This window comes from Erinaceus europaeus, chromosome 17, assembly GCF_950295315.1.
Source record: "Erinaceus europaeus chromosome 17, mEriEur2.1, whole genome shotgun sequence".
NCBI lineage: Eukaryota > Metazoa > Chordata > Mammalia > Eulipotyphla > Erinaceidae > Erinaceus > Erinaceus europaeus.
In genome coordinates, this window is record NC_080178.1 from 71,927,640 (window position 1) to 71,937,491 (window position 9,852).

A 9,852-nucleotide genomic window follows, 5' to 3' on the forward strand; every position below is an offset into this window, starting at 1 on the left:
AGATAAGAAGTTGGACTAGGGGCCGGGTGGTAGTGCAGCACACATGGCATGAAGCAAGCACAAGGATCCCAGCTCAAGCCTCCGGCTCCCCACCTGCAGGAGGGTCACTTTGCAAGTGGTGAAGCGGGTCTGCAGGTGTCTGTCTTCCCCTCCTCTCTCGGTTTTTCTCTGTCCTATCCAACAACAATAACAACAACGGAGGGGGGGTTGGTCTCTGGGAGCAGTGGGTTTGTGGTACAGGCGCTGAGCCCCAGCAATAACTCTGGAGGCAAAAAAAAAAAAAGGAGAAGTTGTATTCATGTAACAATGTCTGTCTTTCTGTCTTGCAAATCGTTATTTCCAACAAAGTGACTTGAGGAAAGAAAAGAAAGCACAGGAGTTTTCAAGTCTGACACAATCCACCTTACGAATCCTCTCTTTCACAGCTTAGCTCTCTGACACCACATCCAAGGAAACATGGCCTAACTATACTCAAGAAACTTACTCCTGTTTCTCTCAGAGTTAGCTCCTAAAAGGGCGAGCAGAGACAGTTTCCTTTAAGCTGTTCAGAAACTAAGGATTTTCTCTAGACTACACTGGTACTTAGTGTCAGGTAAGTAAGAGTTTTAAGGCAGCTTAATTTTGAGTAACCTGAAATCACTATAACTTCACACCACAGAAGGGCTCGTTCATACCATATTAAAAAAAAAAAGCAGAGTCTAAAACTCAAGTTACATTTGATCTGAAATGGAATCTACCTCTAATCTGAAGCCAGGAGTACTAAGAACAGTTCCACTTCTTGAGTCTTTAGCTTGTGTCAGACACAGTGCAGCTGCCCCTTCTAATTCTTCCAGACACATTGGAAATCACTCCCCTCTTTTAACCGTGAGAAATCTGGTGCTCTGAGAGCTTTTTAAGCAACATGCCCCAAATCACAGCTGGCATAAGGTACAGCTGGGGCTTCCACCCTCCACCTGGGGTGTCCTTTTTGTGCAACTAAGACTTATGGCTGAAACCCTACAGAAGGATTTCAGACAAGATAGAAACTTGCTGATGACATGAACTGGGCGCACTTGTCATTCTCCCTCCTTGTCCCATCTGTTAGTAATTTCTCTTGGTGGGTTTTGGTTGATGTGTGGTAGTGAGAACTCAGATACCACAAAGCGTCTGGGTGACGATGAAGTCCTAATATGTTTTTTTCTTTAAATCCAATTTTCCACTTGATTTGGCCGGGGCAGAAAGACGTCGAATTGGGTGGCAGAGGTCAGTCCTATAAGGCGTTTGTCTATGCTTACATAATTCATTGGAATATGTCACATGGAGGAAATCTACCCTTGCTGACATTAGCCTCAGGGACCCTCCCTGGGGTGGGGCAGAAGTGATCCCATGTTTTGATTTTAGTGTTGGCCATGTAGAGAGATCGAGGTTTGCAGTTTCAGTCAGGAATATGTACTTACACGTGGAAATTACCAGTGGGAAGCTGAAAACCACAGCTTAGGAGTGGCCCCCAAGTGGGAGATTGAGCCGTACAAGGAGCTCCTTTTATTTCCATTTAATTTACCATTGGCATCATTACCGCTATTTTGTTAATCATTTCACTTGTGATAATGTAACTTGGGAATGAAGTAATTACAGCCAAATGGGGGAAGACACTTACCTGCAGTATTTAGTTAGCAAAGGCTTTCATTCACTCTTTTGGGTAGAAGTATTGGTTGCTTTATTGATATCTATGGACTATAAGTAGTTGCAATGCTGAAGGTACTAAGAGTTCTCTGCAGCTTAATGAACTGTGCCCTGGGCTGAAGAGGTGTCTGCAATTTTCAGCTTGATGCTGCCTGAAATTGTATCATATACTACACAGTAAAATGGCTTTTGCGAGTCAGGTAAATCCGCTTGAAACAAATCAGGCCTACCTTGTGGTCTAAGCAATGTGGAATAAACGACCAAGACTTTGTGCTCACCTGAGAGTTATGTGACTTGGGGCAAGTTACTTATGTTCTTGAGTCTCTATTTTCTAATGGATTCAAAAGAAGGTGATTTTACTTATCGTACTGGTGGGTGAGCAGTAAATGAGGCAAGATAGGTAAAAGGTTCAGGATGTTGGTCCAGAACAGGCATTGCTGGTTCTTTCCTGAAAAAGGGCTTATGGGGTGGGCTTTTCTGCTGACTCTTAGAATTATTTGGGGGCCGTGGTCTGGGAGGTGGCACAGTGGATAAAGCATTGGATTCTCAACCATGACGTCTGGAGTTTGATCCCTGGCAGCACATGTACCATTTTTCAATTTTGTTGTCCTTGTTATTATTGTTGTTGTTATTGCTGTTGTTATTGTTGGATAGGACAGAGAGAAATGGAGAGAGGAGGGGAAGACAGAGAGGGGGAGAGAAAGATAGATACCTGCAGACCTGCTTCACTGCCTGTGAAGCGACTCCCCTGCAGGTGGGGAGCAGGGGGCTTGCGCTTTCCGCCATGTGTGCTTAACCCACTGCGCTACCGCCCGACCCCCCAGGATGATATTTTTAAGTGAAGGCAGGAAGATGAAGCCATGAATATTAACTGACACCGTGTGTTTGTCATTTGCCAGGAGCTCTTTTAAATACAGTGCATTAACTTATTTAATCTTTGTAGCCACCCTATTCCCACTATCACATCCTTGTACAAAAGAAGACTCTCAGAGAAGTCAGTATGTACAAGGTAATATGTACAAGAGCCATGAATTTGGATTTAGCTACTCTGACCCTAGCGTGTATGTTCTTGCTTACAACACTACCCATTTCAAGACAAACTCCCCCTCGAATACGCTTTCCTTATCCAATTATCCTCTCTCTGACACAAACACATCTTGGGACTCAGGTTTCAGTGGACGGATCACCTACGTAGCCTTCTCAGTCTAGTTCCTAGAACATTTCTCAGACCCCTATCCTAGTTCAAGCTCTAGCTCATCAACACTCCAAGGATTCTAAACTTTATATTCACAAATCCTATTTGGTTTGGTTTGGTAATCTTCCCCAAGGAGTGAAACAAAGCATGCCTCAAGTATCTTGGGACCTTCTGTAGCAAGGACTTAGCACAAGGACTGCAGTCGAGCCCCTGCTCCCCACTTGTAGCGGGGACGCTACACAAGCGGCGAAGCAGGTCTGCAGGTGTCTCTCTCTCCCTCTTTCCCTCACTATCTCCCTCTGCCCTCTCAATTTCTCTCTGTCCTGTCAAATAAAATGAAGAGAAAAGAAAACGAGGGAAAAAAAGCTTCCAAGAGTGGTGAAATCACAGTGCTGGCGCTGAGCTCCAGGGAGAACCCTGGAGGCAAACAAGACAAAACAAAATGAAATCCTCATGTGCTCAGAAGCTCACTGTCAGTGACACTTATCTCATCATGTCATGGAAAATACGCAAACATTGGGCTCATCTAATTCACATCTCAAAATTAACCCTCAGGGATTAATCATGGACATGCCAATGATACAAAACTTTCAACATGAACAAGGTATTTACAACAAATATTAAAATAGTTGAAAGTTATTTTTAAATGTCAAAAATATTTCAGACAATGTGTAAAAGATTTGTTTTGTTCCTTCCTCTCTGTGCTTCCTAGAATACAAATGCTGTCCTTTGTAACAAGAGGCAGAGCATAGACAATAAATACAGAGTCAGGTGAAATGAGTGTGTGCCTCCATTGAGAGATCTGTCCATTCTGAACCACTCCCCACACTTCTGTATGAGAGAGATGAGCGTCACCCTGTCTACACTTGTCTTTTACTTGTCACGTGCAGTCAAACATAAGCTAGCAAACACCCGTATGTGGGGATGCCCATGTGTGGGGAAACTCCTACAAAGATGCCCGGCATCATGTTGACAGGTTGCCTCAAGACTGAGAGACCGGCAGTGATATCCCCATTCATTTCCTAATTCTCTGGGTCACTATTAAGCACTGTTTATAAAAGCAGTAACTCAAAAGAAAAATGGATGAGAAAGCCCTACAGTTTCAGTGAGTAGCCAAGTTCTCACCTGCTCTCAGTTCATCCACAGCACTGTGTTGCTGGGTGCCGAGTCTGCAATGCACACTGCTGTGGAGAGAAGGGAGGGAGGGACTAGCTTCACATCTTCAGCTTCCCCTGGGGGTGGGGGAGAAAATCAGAAAATCAATCCAGCTTGTGTCTTTAGGGAGAAGACAGAGGAGCACATACCTGTGGTTCATTCGTTTGTTCTGTCTGTATTGACGGAGGACCTGCATGTTCCAAGTCCTTTTCTAAGAATAAGATCAGAGAAATAATCAGGGGGATTTTTGTTGCCCTGAATTAGACAGCTTGTTGGCAGGAAGAAATAATTGACATGTGTGCATTTAGATGCCTCTGACAAACCTTCCCCACTGAGTCAGTCTGCACCTGAACTGAACCCATTTGTGAGAGATAGCTTCACCTCCCAGGTGATCTCAGTGCCTCTCTGCCTCATTCATTCACCTGACAAATCCTGTCTCAATGCCCAGAAGTGTGTGGCTACAAACTAAGAACTTAGAGATATTCAAGACAGTTGATTCAACCTGTCTGCTGGAAGAAAGTGTCAGTGTTATGAAAGATCACCACGTAGTCAGACAGGAGACAGGTCCTGCAGGAGTGCGAAGAAGGGCTTGGGGTCATAACAGCTGAGCTAAGTTCTGAAGTGAATGAAATGTGTTACTGTATCCCTAACCCCAGCGGAAAAGGCTCATTTTGGAGTGCAGACATCATCGATAGCAGAATTCATGTGCACTTCTATTTTTCAAGAACATGGAAGGTCTCAGCTAATGATTAAAGTGAGAATCACATATACGTGACAATGTGTGATAGCCTAATAAGCTGAATTGACCAACAACTTGAGGGGGAGCAGGATGGGAGAAGACAGTGAGGTGACTCCTTGCTAGGTTGATCCCAGACTGCTGTTTGAGCCACAAAGAGAAGACAGAGGGTGGAAGAGCTACTGTCATGAGGACTGTCTGAGGCTTGGGGAAAGGAGCAGCCTGCTGAACAGACCAGGTGACCAGAGTGGGGAGGTATCTCTTTACCACTTGTTCCAATACTATCTTGTGACTTCACTTTGGGGGAGCTCCAGGAAGACAGTGCTGCTTATGTTCTTAGCATTGCAGATTTGGGAATGCTAGAGGGGGATGCCTTGGGTAGAAATGTGTCCTGGAAGGGCTGGGCAACAAAAAAAAAAAAAAAAAAAAAAAGGGAAAAAATGGCCTCCAGGAGCAGTGGATTCATAGTTCAGGCACTGAGCCCTGAAGGCAAAACAAAACAAACAAAAAACGAGTTAGGTTGTCACTGCTGGTCATAGTACCGAATGCTTGATAGCTATGAAGCACATACCACTTGGCACACATTATCTCATTTAACCTTCAAAGACCTGCCTGTTGGTCTCTGCCACTCAGATGAGGAAACGGAAGCAGCACATCACGGGGCCACACAGCGGAGACACACTGTCTGCTCTTAAAGGGACAGATAGGCAGCCTGACTCTGGGGAGGCACACCCCCCTGCATGTCCTTTGTCCTTCTGGTCCCCTGTGCCAATCGTGATTGGTCTTTCTCTCAGTCAGAGACCCCTGTATTAGCTCAGAGTTTAAATTTACAACAGGGAGTCGGGCGTTAGCTCAGTGGATTAAGCGCATGTGGCTCCAAGTGCAAGGACCAGCATAAGGATCCTGGTTCCAGCCCCCGGCTCCCCACCTGCAGGGGAGTTGCTTCACAGGCAGTGAAGCAGGTCTGCAGGTGTCCATCTTTTTCTCCCCGTCTTCTCCTCCTCTCTCCATTTCTCTCTGTCCTATCCAACAACGACGACATCAGTAACAACAACAATAATAACTACAGCAATAAAACAAGGGCAACAAAAGGGAATAAATACATAAAAATAAAATATTAAAAAATAAATAAATTTACAGCAAACATGTCAGGGAAAGCGTTTGAATCATCTTTCTTGGCATCTGAAATATGACTTCAGGAAAGTCGTAGTGTACTACACATCAGTCACACAGCTTGTTCGTGCCTCAGCCTCCTCCACAGTGAGATGAAGCTATTAGATTACAGCACATGTGAGATCACCTCACTCTGCAACTTACTGGTATTAAAGGTAACGCACCGAAGTTGAGTGCAAAACAGCTGAAGATGAAGGTTAAGTGCTTGCATTACAGTGCACAAGGACCTGGGTTCAAGCCCCTAATCTTCACCTGCCTGAGTGGTGATGCAGGGCTGCAGGTGTCTCTTTGTCTCTCTCCCTCTCTATCGCCTCCTCCCCTCTCAATTTGTCTCTGTATCCATGCAACAATAAATAAGCAAGCAAACAAATAAATAAATAGAAAAGAAAAAAGTGACTACCCGGAGCAGTGGATTCATCATGCAGTCACTGAGCCCCAGCAATAACCCTGGAGGCAAAAAACAAACAAGCAAACAAAAAAACCTGTGGGAGTCAAGTGGTAGTGCAGTGGGTTAAGCGCAGATGGCACAATGCGCAAGGACCAGCGAAGAATCCCGGTTCGAGCCCCAGTTGAGCAGGGGCATCGCTTCACAGGCGGTGAAGCAGGTGGTGTCTATCTTTCTCTCCCCCTCTCTGTCTTCCCCTCCTCTCTCCATTTCTCTCCGTCCTATCCAACAACAACAACAATAACTACAACAATAAGACAACAAGGGCAACAAAAGGGAATAAATAAATAAATATTAAGAAAAAAACAAAAACCCCACCAGAATGGAATGGTGCCCATTATTTTGTAATTTTGTAAATCACTAATAAAAATAAAATGAAAAAAAAAATTCAAAAGGAAAGAAAGAAATAGAGAAAGTGGCCAAGGAAAAAGTTGACCAGGATAGTTGTTGCCAGAGCCCGTGAGGTGGCTTGGTGGTAAGGCACCTGACTTGTGAGCAGGAGGCCCTGATTTCGGTTCCTGGCATCACATGAGAAAGCAGCAAAGATAAAATCAGTAGAGCTTCATGGACAGTGGGTTAGGTTAATCCGCTGTGTTGTTGAAAGTCTATGCTGTCTACTCCTGCCCCAAGGACAGATTCATAAATTACAGGATTATCCTAAACCACCCCGTTTCCCCACTGCAAGACCCTGGGGCAGGCTCTGTTCAGGTTGAAACCACCAGGCTCTCACCGTTCCCTGCAAAGATCCATCACAGTCGTTCATGGTGCTTTGACATTTGTCCACCAGAGCTAACTGCAGGGCCAGTCTATGATTACATTGTGAGTTATTATTTTGTTTTGTTTTCTCAGTAAAGAGAAAGGTTGAACATGTAATGTTAACATTGAACTTGGTGTAAAAACATTTTAACCAAAGGACTTTGGGAATTGATTTCTGCAGTGAGCAATCTGAAGACATCTGTTAGGCACTGCTCGTGTCCTGCTGTGTACTGGCTGGAGGCAGGGAGGCCGCTGGTCTGCAGGCTGGTTCTCAAGGCGGCGGCAGCCTCCCTGGTATTTGAGGGATGCTCTCTCCATCCACTGAGCCACAAGCTTTGGGGCTGAGGCCCAACAGCTCCTGTCTGCATGAGGCCACCCTATGACCTAGGTGGATGCTCAAAATTTGAGGACTCAGATTTACAAGGCTAAAGAAATACCAAGTGCAGGGGGTCGAGTGGTGGCAAAGTGGGTTAAGCGCATGTGGCGCAAAGCACAGGGACCGGCGTAAAGATCCCGGTTCAAGCCCCCGGCTCCCCACCTGCAGGGGAGTCACTTCACAGGCGGTGAAGCAGGTCTGCAGGTGTCTGTCTTTCTCTCCCCCTCTCTGTCTTCCCCTCCTCTCTCCATTTCTCTCTGTCCTATCCAACAACGAACAACGTCAATGATGCAATAATAATAACCACAACAAGGCTACAACAAGGGCAACAAAAGGGGAAAAAAAATGGCCTCCAGGAGCGGTGGATTCATGGTGTAGGCACTGAGCCCAGCAATAACCCTGGAGGAAAAAAATTTTTTAAAAAAATGAAATACTAAGTGATGCATATCCACAAAGTAACAGCCTGACCCTAAATGCTGTCTACATTTCTCCCATTCTTGAGACTGGATGGGACTGGTAGTGATTATGACTAGTGAAGCAAGGAAGTGAAGGACAACTACAATATGATTTCACTCCTAAGTGGAATAGAGAGAATCCAAACACATGAACTTGAAATAAAGGAGGAAAAACTGTATCTATATATCTATCTATACATATATATGTATAGATAGATAGATAGATAGATACACACACACACACACACACACACACAAATACAGTCAACCCATATCTATGACCTTGGGAGAATTATGGTGATTTCCATTGGAGGGGAAGGGGCACAGAATTTTGGTGGTGAGAGTTTTGTGGAACTATACATTTGTCTGTTTATTTTTGTTGGCAGGGTTATTGTTGGGGCTTACTGCCTGCATGATGACTCCACTGCTCCCGGCAGCCTCCCCCCAGCTCAGGTCAGCCAAACTGCAGACAGCTAGGTAGTTCTGCTTCACTTCGTAGCTCTCTCTGCATGTTGGCTCTAATTTTTCTGGGGTGAGGGGGCCAGCTGAAGCATGCTAAGGAGAACAAGGAAGCCCAGAGGGAAAGTAGAAAACTGGGAACCGGGTGTCAGGCAGTAACGCAGCAGGTGAAGCCCATGTGGCACGAAGCTCAAGGACCGGCTTAAGGATCCCGGTTGGAGCCCCTGGCTCCCCACCTGCAGATGAGTCACTTCATGAGCAGTGAAGCAAGTCTGCAGGTATCTATCTTTCTCTCCCCGTCTCCGTCTTTCCCTCCTCTGTCCCCTCATCTCTCTCTGTCCTGACAATGACGAAATTAAGAACAACAAAATAATAACTACAACAACAATGAAAAACAACAAGGGCAACAAAAGGGAAAATAAATAAATAAATATAAAAAAAATTTAAAAAGAAAACTGGGAACTTCTGAAGTCTTAGGTTTGAACTCACTTCCAGTCTCATACTATTGGTCAAAGCACACCTGGCAGAGTACCAGGTCAGAGGATGTGTAGACTTTGCTTGTGATGAAAACACAGGAGTGCAGCTTGGAATGAAGAAAGGAGACCCGTCAATCTACCATACAGAAAAGTCACTTGGTTTCGGGGACACACACACACACACACACACACACACACACACACACACACACACACACACAATGCCACTGCCAGGACTTGACTGCTCTCAACTTTGTCAGCTAGAGAGGGACAGACAGCACAGCACCCAGCTTCTCTCAGTGTGCTAGTACTTCCAGCCTGTGCCCTGGGAGTCTGAACATGAGTAGAATACATGGCCAAGCAGGCACCCTTCCACACAGCTGTCCCACTGGCCTCTAAGCACACTCTGAATTACCCAGTTTTAGCTTATTGCCCTATCAAAGGGCACATAGGTATTTCAAATATTGCTAAGTACTAACAGTTTTTCCAAATTATTGTATACTCCTGAACACAGTTGAAGAGAGTGCTATCTTCTGCACATTTTTGCTACTACCAAATTTTGGCAATTAAAAAGTCCTTACCCATACTGAGAGAAAAAAACTTGCTATTTTGATTTTATTACATTTCTCTTGTTATTAGTGAGGTTAAAAATATTTGGGGGGTGGGGTTGGGAGGTGGTGTAGCTGGTTGAGCACACACATTAACCATGTGAGTTCAAGCCACTGACCCCCAGCGTGTGGGGGAAGGACTTCTGAGCAGTGAAGCAGGGCTGCAGGTGTCTTTCTCCCTCTTTATCTCCTCTTCCCTCTCAATTTCTATTTTTAGAAAGAGAGAAAGAAGGCAGGAGGGAAGAAAAGAGAGAAACAAAGAAAAAAGAGAAGAACCGAGCCCTAGCAATAACCCTTGTGGCAATTAAGGGAAAAATAAAAAAAGAGGGAGTCGGGAGTAGCACAGTGGGTTAAGT